This window comes from Camelus bactrianus, chromosome 35, assembly GCF_048773025.1.
Source record: "Camelus bactrianus isolate YW-2024 breed Bactrian camel chromosome 35, ASM4877302v1, whole genome shotgun sequence".
In the NCBI taxonomy this organism is placed as follows: domain Eukaryota; kingdom Metazoa; phylum Chordata; class Mammalia; order Artiodactyla; family Camelidae; genus Camelus; species Camelus bactrianus.
In genome coordinates, this window is record NC_133573.1 from 29,414,406 (window position 1) to 29,438,598 (window position 24,193).

Here is a 24,193-nt window from a genome sequence, read left to right on the forward strand (position 1 = left end):
ATGACAAGTCTGGAGTCTGAGAGACGCGGCAAAACCGCTCTCTGCCGGTTGGGGACTGAGCGATTTCCAGGTCAAACCTACTAATCTGTCGCCATAAAAAGATGCCATTAAAAAAACACCAGCAAGGTCTGTTCCTTAGTGTTTTAATCAGTTAGCAAACCCTCGTTCACATTCTGCATCTTCAGTTATTTCATTCTCTGTAATACCTTGGGATGGGATTTAAAAATTACTTCAGAGAGAAGCCCCCATACTATTTATTTAACGTCCATTTTCAAAATTCTTTCAAAAGTAATTACAGGAAATTATCGGCCTTCGTATCTTGCTGGCTGACACATCATATAAATCATCCAATGTGTCACTTCTGATAAAGCCCACGTAATCATATTACATGACAGGAACTGGCGGTCATAAATAGACATGATAACCTAATTTGGAAAGCTCAGACAAACGCAATTCCTTTTAAACTCTAGTTCAAAAGCCCTGGTGAGACTCTAGAGAGCCTTGGCATACTGATGTAGCTTTGAAGAATATTTGTAACATTTTCTTCTTTGAAACCTGAAATCTATCTCCACTTCACACTTCAGATATAAGCTCACAAAAAAATGTGTAATATAAAATATTTATGGCAAACGTTAAAAAGAGAGAAGTGATGTGATTATCCGACTCAATCCATTTTTACTTGGTTCCCTCAGTACCGAGAACCTTTTTGAGGAGCAGGGTATAGACGGGGTCTTTTGGCAGAGAGTGAGAGCTGGCCGATGACTCTGTACTGAACACAGAGAGAAGAAAGATAGACTCAGAAGTGTGTGGTTGCCAAGCTTTGAATCTGACAAGCAAAACGGACACCCCAGAAAGAAGCAGCTGAGCCTCTCGGCCCACGTGGCATATTGTTAGGGGAACTGGCCAAGGAAGGCGGGGCGTTCTCAGCCCCTGGTGCTGGAGGCTGGCCCCTGCCAGGCACGTGCCAGAAGGTGGAAGCGGCACGAAGATAGGGAGCCCCAGGCAAGGCTTGGGCCTGCCCAGTGCTAACCGTTGTCCTGCGCCCAGCGGGTCACTCCAGGTGGCCAGATCCCACCCCAGGGCCCTGAAATGACTGCAGGGGCTGCTGTGTGTGGGTTCCCGTCCCTCACCCTTCCCTTGCTATGTTCAAGTGACCCAGCAAGATGACACGGCGACGGGCCCGTGTGGCTCTGCTCTCGCCTGCTTGCAGTCCCCTGTGTTTGTCTTAGAGCGTGAAAGCAGTGAGTTTCCAAGCACAGGGCAGGGGCACAGTCACTCTGCAGGCTGTTATCTGGCCACACACACAGGAATGCACGACCGTGTGGCACCGTGTCATGCTGTGGCTGGAAAACATGCTGTAATCCAGGTTGCTGGGAGTAGGACACCTTTGTTTTTACTCCAAAAAAGGGGGGTGCTGAGTGATGGCGCTCTTCTTGGGATACTGGCATGAGGCTTTCTTCTGATGGTTCATTTCATCCAAACAGTCCCTTGCACACGTGCACACACACATGCGCACACACACATACACGCACACATACACACACATACACATACACACACACACACAGAAAGAATGAGATTATTTGTCTCCAAAATTTAGCTCAAGTTATTTTCTCACAAGTCTGAGGTAGGAAGATTTAGCTTTGAAAAATCTAATAAAATTTATCAATTAAAAAATTACAAAACTGACAACCTAATGAGTTACACTCATGTACCTGGTGAAATCTTCAATAAATAAGAACGAGGTGGCCATTCTGGGGACTAGACAGGGAGGAATCAGGGAGTGAAACTATTACGGAATTTGTACAACTGTGCCAGAGAGTGAGTTAATAAATCTAGCTGACCTAAATCTTCCTGAAACTAAAAAGGGCATTCTGTTGTGAAGCAACAGTAGTTAATGTCCATTCAGGACCTACAGAACGTATCTCTCAAGAACATCCATTTTGTGTCATCATTCAACATTCCTTTGAAGTTGTAGTAAATGCAACAAGACAAGAAAAAATTAATATAGATGTAAGAGAGGAGATGTTATAAATACATTTTGATGTCCATCTTTCAGGCATCTCCTTTATAAGACATCTGACCCATTGGCACCCCCACTGAGCCTGAGTTTATTGACCAGGTGTACTGGGCACCTGTCTCAAGGGTAGCCACCCGCAGCCTGGCTGGCAGTGTCTCATTTATGCGGCACAGCTCCAAAAATGACTGAGCCAATCATGTTCACTTCCCAGGAAGACAGAGCTGATTGTGTTCACTGAAAGTGAAGAGAGATAAAGAAGCAAGAGAAACAGGAAGGGAGGGAGTTGTGAGCAGAGGGAGAGAAAAGTGGGGCAGACCCTCGGGAAAGCAGCCCTCATTCTCGACACTTCCACTTTCCACGGGAAATAAATATCCCTGCTTGGCTTTTTGTTCTTAGGTTCCTGTGAGCCCTTGTTACAATCCTTTCATACGTGAGAGTCAGGCTCTATTTCTTGAAACTGGAAGAGCCCTGAAAATCCAGGGTAGATAAAAAGTATTTAAAGTCCTCAACAGCTACTGAGTCACACGATGTGACCCGTGCACCCCGTACGTTTCCTCATTTGCCCTCTCAGTGATCCGGGATATGGGTGTTACCAAATCGACGCTAGTTATCAGGGGAAAAGAGCCACATGAAACAAAATGTGAACTGCTCACGCTCATGACAGTGAATGATGGAGACAGGGTTCAAATGCAGCATCCCGACTCCCGAGTCCATGTTTTTAACTCTCTGCAGGCTGGTGATGTGACAATCAGTCTACAGAGCCGAAAGGACGGAAAAAGACAGCAATCAAAACTGCCATCATTTCTTGATTCTAAAATGCAATCAGTTGGATCACTTTAGTGATAGCAATTTACAGAAAAAAATAAAACACTGAAATAATTGTATACTTTTTCCAGGGAGGCAATAACAAAATTTTCATCCATACAATTATATACTGCCTTCCCCTGAAGATGTAATCAGCATTTTAGTCTAGGGATGTTCATTTCATAGTATAGACATTCTTCTGAATGGTGCTTGGCCATTACGCCTGTCTTCATGGGGACTCACTGGTCTTGGTAACCTGCACTCGTAAATTTTAGGCTTGACACTATAATTTCAAGGATTACAGAGGAGAATTACAGTTTGTCTATACTTCTAGTTTGGTCAAAATTTGTAGGTTTTTTTTTCATAATTGTTTTCCATAGGGATAAAAGTCAATGAACTTTTTCTCGGAAGACATGTAGGAACTTCAGACAGGTATTTAGTGCCCAGTGATAACCTCACATGATGCATGAATCTGTTACAACAGCACCTCTGAATTTAAAAATTGTACGATCTGTTGGAGACACATAAAGATTAGGACCACATTAAAAGTGGTGCGCGGAAGCTTTGCCTGCACACACAATACAGTTCTGTTTTGGTTTTCTCACATGTGATCATTTCTTAGGTGACTAACCATTTCTGACCCAAATTTAATTTAAATTTCAACTGCATCGACGGTACCAATGCAGAGAGCCCACCTGACAGCCACACGGACGGACGTCATCTAAGCCCGGGTGAAAGCAAGCGGCCAACGGAGACAGCTCTGCGGGACTGACCCCCTCCCGTGACAGCTGCGGAGGGCGCGTTGTGGGTGACACTGATTATAAGCCATGCCTTGATTTCAGAGACATTAAATATGAAGAGAACATACATTTGGAATTGACAGAAATGGTGGCAAGGGAGTTCAGTAAGATGGCCAGTTGCATAATAAAGATAGAAAAAAATCAGTATTTTTCCTATACCTCAGCAATAAAAAAATCATTTTGTTTTCCTTTGTGGCCATTGGGAAATGTATTGGAAAAGATTATACTGTTACCATCTTTATGCTATTATTACAGAAGCCTCACAGTCACAAAAATACCTTGCGATTAACTCACCAAGCAACTTTCTGGAGTGATCAGGAGAGGACCAGGCTCCCAGCCCCGCCTCCTGCAGGAATTCTGTAACCGCTCCACACGTGCCTCCTTACTGCATGCACACAAGAACCCACGTAGGAGATGTACCATTTAGGGAAAAACACAAGAACTGAGGCTCAGAAAGAAGTTAATACATTTCAAAGGATCATTTTAAGAGGTGAGATAGGTATTTTGTAAATCACGGCGCTCATTGGGTTTTGAACCTCAAATCTATGTCTCTCGAATTCTGAAATTCCCGATAAATTCTCCATAATTACATTGTTTCAAGAAAAGGAGTTTATCTTGGAGAAGTGCCCAGAATAATTTTTTTAAAGTTAACAAAGGACTGTATAATTTGCTGGAAGTGTTTTTTTTTTTTTAATTTGAGTGGACATTTCAGCCATGAAAGGAAAAAAATCAAAATATATGAAGTTTTATTTCAATACTTTTCAAATACTTCTATGCAAAATATTTGAGCTGTTAGAACTTTCTGATACTGTAAACCAGAATCAAAACCTCAGAGGAACTTTTACATTTTTCTGTCTTCAAATTAAGGGGGGGGGGGGGTTCCAGTCATAGCTTTAAAACGCTCTGGCTTGTTCACCCATCTCAAATCTCCATGGCTGCGTGTAACCAAGGCACCAGAACAATACCAAATGGCTTGTCCCCAGCGAAAATGAAGTCTTCAAATAAGTCAAGATAATGCAAAATTTCAAAACATAAAAAACTGATAAGGTGATGACCAAAAGCTCCTCTTACATTAGAGCGGCCCTGGGACTGTCTGCACGGGTTTGTTTGTGATTTTTTCCCCCAGTTTGAATGAGAATCACATTAAAATGTTGATCTCGACACTGTTGGTTTTCTGCATTCTATTTCTCAATTGCAGTCCATTCTTAAAATGTGGATTCTTGAATTACATGTTTACAGGACTGGATTTGAAAGCAAAACTATGTGAAACAAAAGCACTATTGAGTGGGTAATCGAATAAGCAGTGACCTGTTACCTCCAGGGGCTGGTGGGAGAGGCGGGTGTTTTCACCGTTTTATCCACCTGCTCGTGAGTCACTGTGGACTTTGTCCAAGGTAAAGTCTTGGTGACACTGCCTCTTTTGAACCTGATGAGTTACCACGTTTAGCAGTTACGAAAGTGATTATTACAAGTCAGTGACTTCCTGTAGACCTTGGCATCTATGACCAGAGCATCACCATTACCTTTAAAAATAAATGAAAATAAGAAATCACTGTTTTTGCCAGACCACAAGCTCTGATCATGCTATGGGAAAGGCTTTATGAAGCTGGAACTCTCTGCTACCACGTTTAACTCATCCCCTTCCCTCGGGACTGCACCGGGGGCTCCGCGTCCGGATGCCCTGGGAGCCAGGTCTCTGGGAAACCAGTGAGAGCTCCTGGCGAGCCTGTGACCTGCCGAGTGTGAGGAAGGCCGGGGAAAGAGCCCTGACAGAGGCAACGTCAGCTGCTCCTCCCAGCCGCGGTGGCGGCGAGGACCGGCCTCAGGGTGACAGCTGTGGCGGTCCCTGTAGCCCAGGCGCCTTCTGACGGTCCTGGCGTGGCTGGACATCACCAGTCATTACACCGCGGGACACGGGACGCACTCCAGCACCACACACTCCCATGAGCTGTGAACGGCTGGGTCGCCATCCAGTCCATCCAGGGCCGTAGCACAGAAACGCCGTCCCGAATTCCTTCACGGAAATCCTCTGACGGGAGTAACTGAGGCTGCTTCTGGTGTTTGTTGTTTGTGGTTTGGGTTTTGTTTTGTTTTGGGAGGGATTTTTTTATTGACACATAATTAGTTGACTTACAGTGTTGTGCAGTGTGTGTTAATATTTATATAAATGGAAATAAACATTTAAAATGCCAAAGACAAAAAGATTTTACAATTGACCCTTGAACAACATGGGCTTGAACTGCACGAGTACACTTATACAAAGATACTTTTTAATAGTAAATACTACAGTACTACATGATTCACAGTTGGTTGAATGTGGAATTGTGGATACAGAGGAACCACATATACAAAGAGCCAGCTTAACTTAGTTTCTGATGTGCAGCATAGTGATTCAGTTATACATCTATATATTCTTTTTCTTTCTAGGTTATTACGCTGTTGAGTATAGTGCCCTGTGCTCCACAGTAGGACCTGATTGTTTATCTATTCTGTATAGAGCGCTACCTTCAGATGATCATGTAACGCCACTAATCAATGTTACTGCTTACACGGGTGACTTACACACCTCCCAGAATAAGTGCAGGGGTCACGTGTTCCTTCAGCACATTTTTATGAAGCGCCTACGGTGTGCAGGCAGTGCCCTGGGCTCTGGGGATGTACCAAGAGCAGGACAGACAAACATCCCTAACGTTGTTGAACTTGCTTCCTGGTAAGACAGTTAATAATCAAAAAAACATACTAAACAAGTAAACTGTACAGTATGTTAGGAGGTGATGTGCTCAGGCAAAAAGAAAAAACATAGAGCAGAAGAGAATGTGGAAATACGAGAGCTTGGTGAAGTGCGGAGGTTTGGACAGATCTCATGTTTGAAGAATAACGAATCAAATTTTTAAAAAACAGAACCTGCAGGCAACCCATGGAGGTTTTACGTGCTGTGCAATGCAGAATTAAAATCTGTCCCTGCCCATCTCAGCCCATGTCTGGCCCCTGCCTCCCGCTGCCAGGAATTCCCAGTTTCACTACTGTTGCCCCAACAGACATTGGGGCCGGACTCCCCGCATCCCGACGGGCAGCTGCTCGGCTGCCTTCACACAGTTCTTGGGAGAAACCCCCAGGTGGTGTCATCTGAGGAGAGTAAGGGCCTGACAGCTCACAGAGGACCCCCACAGAGACAGTAACTGCCCCTTGGGGGGCTGCCTCCATGGCAGTCGGAGGGGTTCCACATGGAAGTCAGACATGGGAGGGTTTTTATGTTTCCAATAAGGCTGGATTTGCAAGCAGAGCCTCCAAGTAAAGGATTGCTTTTTGTATGTTAGAAAAAAATGTAATCGGATTCATCTGTTTCCTTCATAGAGACGAATCTGGCACAAATTCATTATCTATACTTACACATAAACGCAGAGAAACTAAAACTGCATGAGGAAGAGGAACTGCAGTCAGCTCGCGCGCAGTGAGCAGAAAGGGAACGCTCGGCGGTGTCTCCGTCCAGCCGGTCTGCGGGTGGAAACAGCGCGGACGGGGCAGCTCACCAGCAGCCCACGTGTACCTCCCGCGGTGCTGGAGGCCGGGCATCCGAGGTGGGCGCGCTGGCAGGCTCTGCCGGGTGAGGGCCGGTTCCCAGACGCGTCCTCACTCGGAGGGAGGGGCGGGGGCTCTCTGGGGCCCCTTTAGCGGGACACTAATCCCGTCATGAGGACCCCACCCCAGCCGTCCCCATCGGGCTGACCTGGAAGCGGGGCCAAGTCCCCTCGGTTTGTCTCGTGCAGCGTGCGTGTGATGAGGCGCGGGCCAGAGGCCGGCAGGGTGTCCCGGACGTTCGGGTGAACGGGTGAACTTTGCATGGAACAGGAAAGGGTCAAGAGTGTTCGTTGAACAGAGCTGGTACTTCACTGGTGGTGGGGAGGGGGCCATGCCTGTTTCCAGATCGATTCTATGTATTTGAACGTGAAGTTTTTATGAAACTGGACTTGGCCCAGATTTCACAACTTCATCTGGGTCATCCCCACCTAGTTACACAGGGGTTACTCACATTAAGCTTCAGGAGCCTTACGCTGACCCGAAGGAGGGCAGCGTCCACGGGCCCAGCCTGCGTGGCGCCCCGCGGACCCGGCCGCGCGCCGGCGCAGGGGCGCGCGGTCAGCCGGGCCAAGCCCTCCGGCCGCCGGCCGAGCGTCTCCGCGCAGCCAGCGGGGCGGAGAAGCAGGTGCGGCCCGGACGGCGGCCGGGTCCGCGGGGCCCCGCAGACCTCACCCGGACCTGCGCGTTCGTTCTCCGCCTCCGGCCCGGCTTCGTCGTTCTCACCCGAAAGATGCTCCCGTTCCCCCACTCCTGCTGTCGGCGCAGATCTCACCGCGTCTGCTGACAGGCCTTTGGAACGTGTGTCCATCACCGGGAGAACAAGGCCCTCACCTGACCCGGCACGCCCCGCCGGCCGGCTTCTCGGCAACCGCCCGCCGCCCGCGTTCGTCCCCCTCGGCCCTGCCCCTGCTCCAGTCTGTCGCGCGTCTCCGGGCCTTGCAAATCCTCTTCCTCGCCCAGAATATCCCCGTTTCTCCTGAAAGGCTGGTGAGGTTCTTTCTCTCACTCGCCAAGACCTTTAAATGTCTTAACTCTTTCCATGACCCTTTGAAGCTACGTTCTTTCATGGTCCTCCTACCTTCAAAATGATCATAAATTTCACTTCTGTAAATTGTAACTATTTTTAAACATTCATTTCCTTTCCTAGAGTGTGTTCTTGGTGAAAACAGGAATGGCGTTTTATCTGCATTTATGTCTCAGCATTTAACACAGTACCTGGTACATCACAGATAACCTCTAAGTGTTTATTTAAAGAATGCGTAATAGTCAGAGATCTCCTTCCTTGGTTATTCCCCAAAGCCAAACTTCCTTTCGTGCGTAGAAACAGGATTTTCACGAGACTTGGAGACCACTGTGCCAGCCTCCCTTGAGGGGAACCACGGGGCCGGCGGAGCAGGGGTGGGGGGCAAGTCGTCTCCAATTTAAAGCCGACAGCTTGTCTGAAACTCTGCCCTTTCCCCTTGTGTTCCCTGGAGTCCCTTAGAACAGGCGCCCCTCCCTGGATTCCTGGAGCAGAATCCCTGACCCCTCTGGGTGTGGTTGGGAAACGTGGAGGCTTATCTTACAAGACACTGTGTCTGAGGTTTCTCAGTTATCACAGGGGGTCTGTTTCTCACCAGACACAGGTGTGGTCACCAAAATTCTCCTGACAATTTTTTATTGAACTTCCAGTGATGTTGCCTACCTCACAAGCTAGCCTCTTCCACCGCTTGGAAACTCTGAATATCAGAAAGTGTTAATTTATCATTAAATTGTGCTTCTTGGTCATTTCCACCAGCTGGTTCAGTTCTGCCCTCTAAGGCTGCCGCGGGCTTGGCAACGTGGTGAATGAGTGCCTGAAGGGAAGGTTAGTGGAAGGGCCGCGGGAGCAGGAGAGAGCAGCGGCTCTGTGCACAGGGTCCCCCTCCTCCCGGTCCTCTGCCCAGGCTGTCCCACTGTCAGCCGGCCTCTCTCGGTCCCACCCTTTCCGTGTGCATCCCCCACCCCCTCTCTCGCTGCCCGTGGCCTCAATGGATGCCTTGTTTTCTGGCACTGAATCACACCCCACCAAGCATCATTTTTGAAATGTTACGTATTCATCCTGTCACATCAATTCTATGGAAAATGTGTGAGTGACATTTCTGCATCCTTTCTACATCCCCCTCAGTGCCTAGAACCTGGCCAAACATGAAGGCACAAAAAATGCTTGCCAAAAGATCTGAATTGCCTGGTGCCAGATGTTATTTGATTTATAAGCACTGGTAAGGCTCAGACTAATGAATGGAGGCGTTTCTCATTTCCATGTACTTTTATATCATAATGAAGCCTGATAAAGGCAGTGGTATTGTTAATGGTCTCAATTATAGGAGGAAGATGAGGGAGTAAAGACCTCCAGAGTACATTTCAAAGCCACTGATTTCTACACATCACCAGTGAATTTATGTCAGGGACAAGACTGGTAAAACTCCGAGTGCTGGGACACTGCTGTGGGACCATTGTACCCTTCTAATTTCATATACGGGAGTCCTGGCCAACCTATACTTTGAGTCTTCAACACAAGAATATATAGACATCTCTTCTGCCCTAAATAGTTGGAAAAGCTGGATTACTTTTGAAGACACATCCAAAGCCTATAGTCACTTCATGATACATGGCCAAGAAGACACTTAATATAATTTCTTCTTTAAGCCAATGGATTCTCCTGTTCTTTCCTTTCCTCGTGGCATGGTGCTAATAATTTTTTTAAATGAGAAAATAATTATTAGCTTTGAAAAACATAAGCCCTAAGTTTATTAACTTATCCAAATCTCTACTTCTTATTTCATTAAGTATTCAACAAATGAGCTAAGAAGCTAACTCATTTTTCATTAGGGTAAATAAGCCAACAAATATGAAAGCTACAGAAATTGAAGAAACTCAAGCTACATTTGTGTTGCCTTGTTGTTTAAAAACAAGCTTTCAAGCAACCAGATATTCACTGATGATAAAGCACAAAACTGTCACATTATAAGCAGCTGGTGAAACTTAGACATCCTGGAGAATTTTCTCTTGTTGTTGCAGAAAAACGTGTTATAGCTCAGTTGTGACAGCAACCTGGATCCGGGCAAGAGACGACCAAGCAGCGCTCGGAGAGCTGGAGAACCCAGGTTTATTACATCAGCAGGTCCATAAGAGTTAACACTCCGAGCTCTGGACCCCGTCTGCAGGTTTACACAGGCTTTTATAGGCTGTCAGTTTACACTTTGCAACATCATATGCAAATGAGGTATAACAAAAGTTGACTAATTAGGAACAAGCTTTGTAGAAATGGACCAATCAGGAGGGAGAGAAATAACCAATCAGGAGTGAGCTCAGGGAACCAATAGAATTTTAGGGGTAAGTAAGCCATTTCAGAGGCAAATAGTGAGCTAGAGCCTCTGGGCCAGGGAACTGGCAGGAGAGTAGTGGGCCTGCCTGGGGGTCTTGCAGGTCTTTTTTATGGGGCTTCCCACCTCATTGTTACCATAAAATCTCATGATTGCATATAGACCTTGCAAAGTGTCAGCCTATCCCACATACATGAAAGCTCTTGAAATGATCAATGTCATATCCAGGGAGAAGTGATCACCACACATCCCAGTGCTGGCAGGAGCACATGCAGATGAGGAAGTCTGTTTATCTCTCTCCTATGCTACCAATGGCAGCAAAATTCAGCAAGAGCTGAGATGGGCTGATGGTGCACTGAGCAAGTCATCTCCCTCGGAGCCCTCAGGCCAGAGCTGAGCTCAACCCAACCTACGTGCCAACCTCCAGGGCTATCCCCACACTCAGCTCATAGACCTCCCGATGGCCAAGGGAGGACGGCCCTTCAGTATGCTGGGAAAACACACTTCAAAACACACAGCCCACCCCATCCTCAGTCTTAGTTAGTTCAAGGCTCTGGTGCTTATCTCTTGGCCCTCTGCCTGGAGAAGGTTGTGAATTCCCAGAAGATGTATCAACACAAGATATTAGCGTTTGCTACTGCGAAGCCGTCTGCTACTTGTCCGCTGTCATTCCACGCTAGTTTCTCATCTGGATCTCAACAACAAATGACTCTGGCAGCTTCCAAAACCAAGATCCATAGGTCAGTGACAAAGTCTTTGCTGCCGGTGGTTTCCTGCGTCTGTGCTCAGCCACTCCTCTTTGTAAGAGCAGCCTTCAAAACCCACTGTACTTCGAATCACATTCAAATCACATTCATTGACTTCAACTCCCATCACTACTGTTGACAGTAATAATAATAGTAATATTCCTAAATAGTCATAAAAATGACACCCGCATCACAACTGGCACTTAACATCATTTGCAGTGGTGGCTTTTGATTTCCATCTCACTAAGGCTGTCAAACATGCTCAGAAAAGCACAGAAGCCGCAGAAGGGAAAGCCACAGGAAAGAAGGTACTGCTCTGAGAGACGTGCTTGTCCAGACTGTACACTGTCATCCTAGGCTCTCCCTTCTCAGCCAGGCCTTTGATCCGCTGATGGGAAAGTTGGTTCTAAAAGGTCCATTTTCATCCCCTCCCCGACCGGAGACTAATGGTAAATAATCATAGTAGGTGAGGGGGCATGTTAATTTTGGCATGACTATTATTCTTAGCCAAAGCCCACGTGACCCAGAGTCTGGGATGGGAAAGCTCAGAGTGAAGGAGGTACAGAGAACACGATAAACCTCAGTGACAAAGGAAATAACAGGACTGCATCTCTTAACACAGATTCCACACATCCGAACGTGCCTGGTGTTCATCTCTGGGCACGGAGAGTGGGGCTGGGCTTTGTAAAGTTCTGTACATTTTTCTGCATTTTCCAAATATCCTACAATAAATAAGCACTGGGAAATTCTTATTTTGAAATTTGTTTTTAAACTAAAGATTTGTGAAGAGATCCCATCCTAAGCTGCAGCTTTAATGGAAACATAAAATCTGAAATGCAAATTGGAATAATTGATCTATAACAATTTACTTTAACCATTTTCTAGAAACAACATGAAACATCTATTTTAAAATGGAAAATGAAACGTCTGATTCACAGCCGGATGAGAACGAGGCCACTGGGGCGGGCTTTAGCCCCACGTGACTGGCGTCCTTATGAGAGGAGATCAGGACCCAGAGGAGCACAGGGGCGCCTCTGCGAGGACATGGGGAGGGGACGGCGTCTGCGCAGCCAGCAGGGAAGCGGCTGGGGAGGCAGCCCCGCCGCCGCATCGTGACTTCAGACTTCTGGCCTCTGGAACTGTGAGAAAAGACATGTCTGTGCCGCTGCCCTCCGGCTGTGTGCTGCGTGTGCAGCCCCAGCAAGCCGGCGGTGGCCTTAGAGGAGTCAGGGCTCAGGACGCGGCAGACACTACGGGGACCACTGCTGTCACCACCCCGGCATCGGGCCTGGCCCTGAAACGTGTGTCTGACGGGCAGAGGTGACACACCTACGCCACTCACAACAGACCTTATGTTATTCACTTCCTGTTTACTTCACTGCTGCAAAGGGTGTTGCATTTTTAAGTTTCCTGTTTTTGCAGAAATTTTATTATTATTATCTACAGAGGTGTTTTTCTTCAACTTTATTTTTTCTCTTTTAAGGAGGAAGGAAGTAAAATTGAACGAGGAAGACAAGTATCAATCACAAATCACATAAGAATCCGGGCCAACAGATAAACAGATTGACTTCATCACGCATGCGGAGACGCGGCGCGGGAGCTGCTGAGAGCCCGCCCAGAGCCGCCACAGGCAGTCGCCCTGAGGCCGGAGCGGTCACTGCCCTGCGATGGGCTTTGGCTTCTCGTCTCTCAGTTAAGGAGTTAGGTCCAGTCTCTAAATCTCTTCCATCTCTGACTCATGACTCGGGATTGAAGACCTCACTTAAAATAGCGAAATTAAAACATCGGCCCAGATTTCTGACACTCCAGTGGTGCCCAGACCAGCTCACCCTGGCTGCAGCCACTGTCTGGAGAGGAAGTCCAGAGACCAGATGGAGAGTTAAATGTCAAAGACCGGCTGTCGGCGAACAAGAGACGTTTTCTATTTTACCTCATGGTGCTACCGTGCTGTGGGGGACAAAATGTGTTGATCAATGACCAGTTTCCAAAAGGAAACAAAAATACATATAATAGTGTCATTTCTACAGCTATGCTGACGCCCTTTTCAAAGTTTATCGTATGACTTTGCTCACCATCCTTGTTTTGTACAGAAAGGAAGCTTCTCACTTAGAAATATTCTTCCTGACCGATGAAATTTCCCAGCTCATTACAGGTAATATACACAATGCATGGGAACGCATACATGTATCCAGATGTACGTGGGTACATACATCCTACACATACGCACATGTACAGGTCTGCGCGCACAGCTGATACACAGTGTATTGAAGTCAATATATCATAGACAACGCAGATGCCATCAAAAGCGTGAGATAAACTCTATATAAATAAGTAGATATAAATATATAATTAAAATATATATATACCATAATGTGTATGATAAATATACATATGAATAATTAAAATTCAGGCTCCCTTGCTTAGTGTGTGCACACAGTTAGGCAATTTTCCTACACTTACCTGTAAGAAGATAATCAATACTGCTTAACTCACCAATTTTTGTAAAATTTTGTGTTTGTATAGCTATCGTGTTTTTAATTAGCCTATGAGATCTATTAATACTAGAAAGTAAGGATCTCATTCTCTTCCAATACTTGGTCTACAAGATTGGCTCACAGTCACTTATCTTGGAAACTTTTTCTCTCTCTTTCTCCAACCTCCTCTTCACCCCCACCTCTACCTCCCGTTTGGCCATGGAATGGTTTGATACACTTGCATTGCCCAAGACAGTAGCCACTAGCCACGTGCGGCTATTTAAATATAAATTCATTAAAATTAAGTGAGATGTTAAGGTTCAATTTCTCTTCCCGAGTGGCCCACAGACAGTGGCTCGTGGCTGCCATGTTGGAAAGAGCAGACATGGGACGCTTTCTTTCGTGCAGAAAGGCTGGCTCACAGCCCTGTTCCAGCCTGTTGCGGATTTCCAGTTGGAGTAGGTTGGATGCTAAGTGAGGAAGTTTTACGCACTCAAGCAGCTGAGTTACTCCTTAAACGCTGGGGCTTGCTGCTCAGATCCCGGCCAGGGTGTTACCTCACCAGCCGTAATTACAGGTGCGGGTCTGGGCTACACCACAGTCAGACTTTGAGCTGTGGGCACCAGAATCCTCACTGCCGGCAGAGCCCCATCCATGGAAATACAGACGCTGGGACGGGAGAGGGGATGTCACCGCCCCACTAGCACCGCTCAGCCAGCCAGTGAGGTATCGCCTTCGCGTCTGAACGGTGCAGTCTGGTCAGGGCCCTGACCCTGCAGCATGTCCAGGGACTAACAGGGTATGGAGGGGACAAGGAACTGCGTTACCAGGGATGGATGGGAAAAAAAAATCTGAGTTTTTGATCTAGGAAAGAGATTTAGAGGGACATGAGTTATGCCTTCAGATCACGGACTGTAGTCATGACAGCAGTGGTGATGGGGCCACAAAACAGAGCGGGGGGTCATGGCTCAGGCTGTACAAAAGTGGATTCTCCGCCCACTACAAGAAGAGACCTTCTAGAATGGGTAAAATTATCTGAAAATGAAAGTAAGCTCCTCCAGAAGGTTTCCGATTCTTCTGAAGAGCATGCCGGTTGGGATGGACAGTCGATCGGCAGGCACGTCATGTAAGAGACTTGAGTCTCAGGCTGACCTGTGTGAAGATTAGGGACTGTAATATCACTTCTGGGCCTCCAGGGAGAAACACTCGCTGCGTCTAAACACTAAACCTACTCATATCTCTGAAGCCGTGCGTGTTTTCTCTGACGCAGCTCAAAACCTGAAAGCATAAAGCACTCTCTCTCTAACACACGAGATCCCCAAGGGGCTGGATTTGCTGAGAACACAGCAGGATCTGGGGAAATAGTTGTCGCTAATGGGCCATCCTTTCAGAGAATCTGAGTCAGTGAGAGTAGTTCCTTCTTAGGGCGTCCCAAGTAAAAGACGGGTGGGGACGAGGGGGGAGAAAACACAGCAGAGCACCGTTAGACACCCAGAGAGAACGGAAAACAAGCTAGGAAGCACTGAAATCAGAGGGGTTTTATGATGAAAAAATCCAACCAAGCAATTTCTTGCTTAAAACACTTGGGTTACTTCTCATTTCCCTCAGATAAAGTTGAAACGCTTCTGCACGCCTTCTGCTGCCTGGCCCTTCATGACCTGGCCCGGTCCCCCCTCCATCCCCCTCGCTTCCGAGTCCCGCGTTGCCCCCTGAGCTCAGGCTCACTGACTGTCCAGTTTCCGGTTCGTGTGCCTCAACCCGTGCAGCCACCTGACGTGGAGCACGCTGGTGCCTCACGCGTGTGCCAGGAACACGCCTTCCCACCTGCCCTGCACCTGAAGCATCCCTAGGCTTCAGGCTGTAGCCGATGCTGCTCTCACCAGAAGAGATATTTTGTGACTCCCCCACCCACCTGCAGACTGGCGGGGAGCAGCGTTCTGTCTCGGCTTCATCCTTGGGCCCACGGGAGATGGTCAGCCCTGAGCAGGTGCGGATGGTGATGCAGGCCCACCTGGATGGAAGATGCTGTGTGAGCCCCTGTGTGGACGTCACAGGAGGGAGAGCCGTGGGTGTGAGAGGAGAGGAGAGAAAGTGAGAAGGAGGATGGTCTCACAGAGGTATAACGTACGTCCACGTGGACACGTTTCCCATCAGCTTACAGAGCGCGAGGTGCTCAGATCAGTCAGCGTCGACGCCCGGAAGAAAACCAGCTATGCTTCTCCAGGTTTTACAGCCACACACCCAGAGTCCTTCTCAAGTGGAAGTAAAGATATTTCCCAATAGAAACTGGGCCGTTACTGAAGGCAGTCCTCTTGTTCATCCGCCACCGGGCTGCCTGTCCAGGAGAGGGGTTTCCGGGGCAGAGGCAGAGTCCCTTTGACGTTTCTTCTCCTAAATTTAACAACTGTACGTGGAAGCCTTGAACACTGCCGTCCAGTGGAGCCCGACTGGAACCTGGGGCCAGTGGAGACAAACGTTGACCATGTAAGAAAAACGACCTTTCTGTCTCCTTCAGACTGTTGTCCCGTTAAAAGAAATACCTGAAAATGCTGTATTTGTCTACTTGTCTGTTAAAATAGCTTCTCACCTTAAAAAAGTATCTATTACGCATTTAATATTTTTAAGGAAAAGGACACAGTAGTTCCTAGCCCAGAAGTAAGGATTCCTCCCGGAGATGGTGATGTGAGCAGAGTTCACAGCCCGCAGTTCGCCTTCCAGTCTCAGCCAAATCCCCCGAGGGCAAGGAACACAGACCAAGAAGGGCGGACGGACTGGTGGAGCCAGGAGACCCCCGGCCGCTGGTGTGTTTGATCACATGACGGGGGCTGGCACGTGGTCCAGAACAGACACAAACATTATTCTGTAGCTCTTAGCCACCGCTGTTCTGTGATCAGATGATAATCCTCTCAAGTCAGATGTCTATTTAAAAACTCTTTACTCTGTTATTCATTTTTTATAAGTCAAATGTGCCTCCACACCCACAATTATATGTACATATATGAAAGGCCCATCGAAAGCATTTGTTTTAATACCAGGAATAAGTTCCCCAAACTTGTAAAAGCCGTCCTTGCCTTCCAATAATTCACACATTCTCAGCCCAGGAGAAGGAGCCCCCTGCCTCCGTGCTCCAGGACGGAGACCCTCCAAGTGCGGACCCTCCCTCGAGTCCTCACAGCCCTGAGCTGCCCTCTGGCACCACTCTGTCCTCTCAGACAGCTTCCCGTTGCTTCCTCTTCCAAATCCTGTAAAGTCTGCGTTCCCCTAGTCAGTCATTCTCAAGCTCCGTTCTCTCCCATCACCCGAGGGGACTAAGACCCCTGCCAGTGACCCCACAGGAGCCTCTCCCTGCGAGGCTGTGTCTGTTCTGGCATCAAAACCGAGAATACAACCAACCCCAGGACAGACTCAGCAGATTAGAAACTCTGGCAGATTTTGAGATGATCCCAGCAGTGCAGGCAGACACTCCCATGAAGGGAGGAGAATGCGGAAGTGAGTGTAGGGCTAAATGCCCCAGGAAGGGCTTGGGGAAGCAAGGGGGTGGAACGGGGTGGGAGGGAGGAGATAGTCACAACTAATGACTTCATTGTAGGTTCGGGGCAGAATGCGTTAGCATTTCAGTCTATTGAAAAGGGCAGCTATGGGCACCACCAAGAAAAATACAACAAAATAGATGAAGTGACCCACGGAACAGGGGGCTCCGTTTCACTGTCCCCCACCACCCACCACAGTAACACCTCGAGCCCTGTCTCCTGGTCCAAGGAACGATGTCATTCAGATCCAGACACGTCCTCTGTGACGCCCACCTTCGGCCTGGCCCTTTCCCTCCCAGATCTACCAGATTACCTTCTCCCTTGAAGACTAGGGGAAGGTCTCCATGTAGCCAGTCTGGGAGACATTCCAGACAAATGTTCTGGAAAGAATTCACCAGCTCAAGGTCACAGAATAGGTTATCTGCCTAGACGCTCAGTTTTCCACTGTTTTGTCTTGAAAGTCGTGGTCCTTGGACACAGCTGTTTGTCCCATCTTTGCTGGGAGGGGGTAGCACCATCGAGGTGACGTCCAGCTCCTCCACTGTGCCCTGTGTGTGTGGCAGGCGGCCTGTCTCTGAGGGGCGTGCACCTGCATGAATACCCCGAACGCCCCCTTTGTTTGCATCATCTGCACACAGCACTGTCTCCTTCTGCCCCAAATGAACTCCCTCCGTCCCAACCAAAATCACTCCTGCTCATCACTCCAGACTCAGCTTAAACGTCACTTCCCTAATGGGTGTGCTCTGAACGGAACACTCAAACCAAAGCCGGCCTTTCTGGTAAACTATCTCATGGCACCTGTCCGCCTACTTCACAGTAATATATCCATGCGGGTTTTCACTTGTTGAACGCCTGGCTTCCACTCGTCCACAAGCTCCCCAAGGACAGAACCCTTTCTATTTTTATTGCTGTGTGTCTGACACACATCACAGTGCTTAACCCCTGGAAGCCAGGTAGTAAACACTTGCTGGAAGAGTCCGTGAGGAGTGAATGAACGCGTACATCGGGATGATTCTGTACCGCCTAGAAAATACCGCCATGATTACCGCTTTTGTAACTTTTATTGTCACGGTTCTCACTCTGGATGCACCTTTTATTAATAACATACACGGGATATTCTGAGACGGGCAGCAAACAGCACCTTCTGTTCTGGATCAGTGACATTTCTGAACTGAAGGGATCCGTCCTTCCTATTCCAAGTCTATCTTGTCCATGACATTTTTCTAGATAGATGCAGGGACACACTTTGTATTCCGTTAAGTTTTAGCGGGGAATATTTTCGACCTCTAGTCAGTCTGATTCTCCCAGCTTTGCTGGAGGCCAGGAGCCGTGGCTAAGATGAGGCACAGAGTAAGTCACAAATACGCCTCAGCCTCGAGATTCCAGCGGCCCGCCTGGTCCCAGCCCGGGGCAGGCTGCGCCCCGGCCCCTCCCGCTCGCCATCCCAGAGCCCCGCACCCCTTCCCAACACCCGTCTCTCCCCAGCCTCCCCTCAGCACATGCGTGCTCTGTCCTTTCTGCGGGCCAGTCCCAAGCAAAGCTGTGGAGCCAGGAAGGAAGCTACGATGGCTGCACAGGAAAAACAAACCAAAATACAAATACAAGTAAAGAGCCCTACTGGCTGGCACCGGGAGGCCATCACAGAGTCTCCGGGGACAGTCACCATGCAAGATGGGGGCGAAGATGGGAACCGGGGAGTTCCTTTCTCCTCTTCCCCATCCCCCATGACTCCGCTCACCTGGGGTGGGACTCGCCATTGGTCGTGAGATCGGAGCCCCAGGCCAGGTGGCTGAGGTAGCTTTATAGCTCTTTAAAATCAGGGCCACAGCACCAGTGCTGGGCATCGGCGAGCGGGCTGTGGGCTTCTTCTGGGAGACATTCCGCTTCATGACTTGATGATGATTTTTCAACCTCCGCTACCATCCAAGGGGACTCATCGCAGCCAGCCTTGCTCTAAAGCTAAGGAGCTCAACCTTGGCTGTCCGTGGGAATCAGCAGGGGAGACTTGGAAATTCCCAGAAGGAAACATCCAGGAGGAACCGCAGACCCACCAGATCGGGGCCCCCAGGGCCCCGAGACGAGCACACGTTGAAGCTTTGCAGATTTCAGGGCGCCCTCGCGGCTGAGACCTGCTGCAAAGGGTCCGGTCAGACCCAGGGTGCAAGACGCAAGGCTCTGTTTAAAATGAGAGCCACCTATAATTCTACTTTTAAAAGGTTTTGTCTGGGGAAAATAAAGCATACATTCAATTCCACTCTTTTCCTCTTAGAATAAATTTCGCTTTATTGGAGTGAACGTAACATGGACTGTTTCACTCTGCACCGAAATTTTCGGTTTTCCTGCCCCATTTTACAGCACCTCTGTTCCTCCAGCTATAATTTTATATGAGGCCTTGCTGGCATTTGCAGAGTGAAACATTATATGTAGTTTCTAGTGCCAAAAGGTGGAGATAGTTTTGTAAAACTATGGAAGGGGAGAAAGCAATAGGTTTATCTCAAGGTCATAAAATTTTTATTTGATTTTTTCCCCTCCTTTATACTGGTTGCTGTTACTTTAAAAGTCTTCTAGCATTTAGCTGGCAATAAACAGGGCAAAACAAACTGTTCTTTCCCTCCGATTGTGCAACTTTTATTGCTCTGTTTTAGAGCCACCAAGTATGCCTTTTAGAAAAATGCTTGTTTAACCACCTTCTGTTTGTAAAGCAGGAGGGCTGTTAGCTGACAAACCTCAGGGGCGAAGGCGTGTTTTCTGAGTGTCTCAAGTTTTTCAAAGAGACTTAGAAACAATGTGCAGTTAAGTGACACTGATGACACTGGCTCCTTCCAGGACAATTGCATGTACCTAAGTCAAAGACGCTGAGCTCATCCGGAACCCAACTGTCACGCGCAGACGGTTAAAGCAGCTGGAAAGGCCCGAAGGGTCACAGGCACGATGCTGTAGCCATAACCCATGCGTGGACTTATCTGTTTACACCATCATCTGGAAGCCGGTCACCACAGTAAACGTTTCCACACGAAGTGAGAGGACACAGTTTGGATCCCGCAGGCAAGGCCGGCGGGGAGGGAGAGTTTTATTTTAGTTGACCTCATGCCATGCTCCTGGTCTTCACGACGTTTCGATACATCTCCACGGCGACCTAGAGAGCTTCAGGTTAGTGACCTAAAAACCCAAGGGGTGAGCTGCATTCCAATGTGTTACTCAGGCAGGGAAAGAAAAAGTAGGATTTCATAGCAGTAACTATTTAAAGACAAAAATTGGAAGAATCTGGAGGCCTCTTAGCTTCTCTTGGACACACGTATTTTTTTGCAATGTGTTTTGCCTCCAAGACAAATAGAACAATAAGTTCCACCGTCAAATAGCTTTTTGCTTGTTTGTTTTTCATCATTGCCTCCTTTATTTTCTTGAGGTCATAGCAGCAACTGAAAGGAAAAGATTATTATTTCCTATCTGAAAATGGCTCCCAGATCCCCCAGCCCCAAGTGACCCTTCCTGCAGAGCCTCCTGTCTCCTGTCTGATTATCCAGGGCGATCAGAACTGCTTTTCCTCCCCTATTGCTTTCTCACGTTGCCGCCTTCAAGAACATCATCATCATCATCATCATCATCATAGTAGCATTTGGTTTTACGGTGCATTTCCTTGGCACTAGATACTTTGCGAAGTTCATCACCCACACTGTTCATTTAGTACAGCATTAAGAAGCTGTTATAATTTTATTGTGCTGTTTTACCACTAAGAATCGTAGACAGCTTAAAGAACAGCCAAACATCACATAGCTGGAAAGTCGAGCCCAGCGCCGCTGTATTAAAAATCTCCCAAGACAATGTTGAAAGCTATCATTTTCTCCTTGTAGCTTCAACACTATTTCCTCTCAGTGCTTTGTTATTAGGTGCACCTAAGCTTAGCTACATTTTCCTTGGGAAATGGAAGCATTTATGTCATACAATGACCCTCTTTCTCTTTAGTAATGCTTTCTGCCTTTAAGTCTCTCCTGCCTGATGAAATAGTATTACACCAGCTTTCCTTTATTAAGTATCTGTCTGGTGTATGTGTGTGTATGCATGTGTGTGTGTGTGGACATTTAAAGGAATACTTATATATGCATATGTGTGTAAATATACATACATATTTAGAAGTTTATATATATATATATATATATATATATATATTATCAGTTTAAAAGAATAAAATTTTTCAATGCCTGAGGTTTCTAAATTGTCATAATTTGGATGTGTCTCCTATAAACAGCAATTAGCTATGTGTTTTTAAATCTGGTTAAAATATGTGCAGGTTAGCCAGAATGTTTGGTCCACTTACACTGACAGTTGCAGTGGAGAGTGCTAACTGGTGCCCTCAGCGTCCCTTGTCCACTTCCTCCTCTGACCCATGGTACCCTCTCTCGTCCCCCCAGCTCAGTGTGACGGAGCCAAGGAACACAGGCAGCTCCCAGGGAGCTGGGTCACAGCGTCAAAAAGGCAGCCTTGGTCCCCACTACTGTCCCCCGTCCTGCTGACTCCAAAATCCTGAGCTGAGAGGGCACCTTGGAGTCAGGGCCGTGGCCTAGAGGGGAGGAGACCAGAGCCCCCAGCAGCCCTGCCCGGCCCCCAGCACCGTTAGGACAGAGAGAGGTGCACTCGCCCCCACCCCGGTCAGGAGAAGAGGCTCAGCCGACACCCCGCAGGCGCTGACACACGCGCACTTCCCTCACCGTCTCACTTCGTGCTCTTCTGGTTTCACGGCCTGCTCTGTGCCTCTTTTCTGGCTTTACCTCTTTCTTGAAATCTTTTGAATTTATTGAAGTTTTTTTTTCAAAACTCCATTTTTTTTAATGTCTACCAAGTTTAATTTATAGCCCCCGTATCTATCATTTTATTATTAAATGGTTTTCATAAAGAAGTCAAAGTGTAATCAGTATCTTTCCCCTCCTCCAGCACAATCCTGGGTTCAGGAACAATGAATGTCTGTAATATTTTTGTCAGGTGCTCTAAGTTAACCTTTTAAAGTTCTGTGAATCAAAACTTCCCTTTATTCGGGTTCTGTGGGCGGCAGATGCACTCAGCTCTTGTCTGTTTTACACTCATTCTTGAAAAGCAGTCTCAGTGAGGATGCAGTGGGGCTGCTTGCTACATTCTCTTTGCTGCAAACATGAAGGGTGTTCAGTGCATCTGGTTCCTGGTGTCGCCCTGGAGCCGAAGCTCGGGGCTTACGGTCGTGCCTCTGAGAAGAGCCTCACTTTTCCTGCCAAGAGGCTTCAGGAACTTCTCTTTGTTGAAAAGTTCATTTTGAGGGGCCCAGCTGTGGACTTTTTTTACTCTCTCCTGCCTGACACCGGGCTTTTGAACTTGAGGTTTGGTGTCTTTCAACAAATCTGGAAAAGCCTCACGGGTTCACTCCTCCAACTCCCTTCTCCAATTCTGACGGATGGAATCTAGGATGCTGTCCCTTCATTAGGCTCCTTGAATTTTCTTTGCTCTGTTGCATTTTTTTCTGTCACTACAATTTATAATATTGTATCAGATTTATTTTTCAAATCGCTAATTGCCTCTTAAGCTGTGTGATTCACAATTACGATTGAATTAAACTGGATTTTTTTAATTGTAGCTCTTTGTTTCTCGCTTCTAAACATTCTGTTTGTTTCTCCTTAGTTTGTTTGTCTTATTTAAGGGCCCTTATTATTTGTTGACATTTTTAGTCACCTCCTGTGTTTAACTGTATTAAATATGTATGTTTACTTATTTATGCATATGTAACTCCACAGCTTTGGGTTCGATTTGCTACAGCGTCTGGTGATTCAAATCTTGCAGTTTAGCGTACAGCAGGTGCACCTCTGGACCTCTTTCCCACAGGACACGCCCAGTTTCCCAAATGGCCAGTCTCCGGGCAAGTGTCCCCCAGGCTTTGTTAGGTCCCAGTAATTTCATGACCATCTGAGGATGAGAAGGGGCATCTCGTGCGGTCCCCAAGTGGTCTCCTCCTCAGGTGGTCTGTCCATCCTTGCCGGTGGCCCTGCACGGACACCCCCACCAGGGCATCCACGTGTGCAATCCTTTCCACAATTTCTCAAAAACTCACATTTAACTTCCTCCCTGAGCACATGTTGCCCGTGTTTTCACTCCACAGTTTGGGGTCATCCTGACTCCACAGGAAGGGTTCACCCTGATGAGCTGGCAGGAGCTGGGTCTGGCGTTAAAGCCCCGCTCAGTCACGAAGTAGCCCTGTGAGCAGAACGGTGTGTCCTGCACGTGCAGCCCGACTGTAAGTGGGGGTGGAGCTGCGGGCCTTCTGACTCCCGGGAGGAAGACGAGGTCACATCCGTGTGTATCTGAGCGCGTGTGTGCGGGATTCCTCCCCAGAGCGGTGGGAAGCCCAGGAGCGGCAGGAAGCACTCTTTCCCTGCAGCTGCCGATGTTTCCTGTGTCCTTGCAAACGCAGTAAATATCTGGTTCTCACAGTAAACACTCCAGTGCGGCCCCGCCGTGTAGCTCATCACCGCTCTCCATCCAGGCGTGATCTGTGGGGCCCACGGAACCCCGGCACCTTCGGCACAGCCTCACCTGCCTCACCAGACGTGCCGCTGCACACCTGCGCTGTGCACGCTGTCCTGTGGGTCGCAAGTCTGCTTTCTCATGTGTTCACGGGACCGCTTCTGTGAGCATGTTTGCAGCGGAGCAGAAAAATAAATCAGCTGATCATTGCTCGGAAGGAAAGACTGTCAGTTTGCAGGTATCTTCAATAACCAGAAAATTAACTGTGAAGTACGCCTGGCCGCCAGTAGGAGGGAAAACAGAAAGCAAAAAACCCAGCGACCCCTTGCTAATGTCGCATTTGTTTGTTTCCAACCTTTTATGAAAAAAGAGGACAAGCGCTAGCCAGCTCTCGTGAAGGTGAGAGAATGCTT

The 24,193-nt window shown here is 47.8% G+C and overlaps 1 long non-coding RNA gene across 1 annotated transcript; it reads left to right on the forward strand.

The window, feature by feature from the left end:
• Window positions 1-12,303: 12,303 nt before the first annotated feature.
• Window positions 12,304-14,072, forward strand: LOC141576031 (uncharacterized). The gene is made up of 2 exons (XR_012504246.1): window positions 12,304-12,683; window positions 12,777-14,072. It is a non-coding gene; the product is annotated as an uncharacterized LOC141576031 (long non-coding RNA).
• Window positions 14,073-24,193: the final 10,121 nt, after the last annotated feature.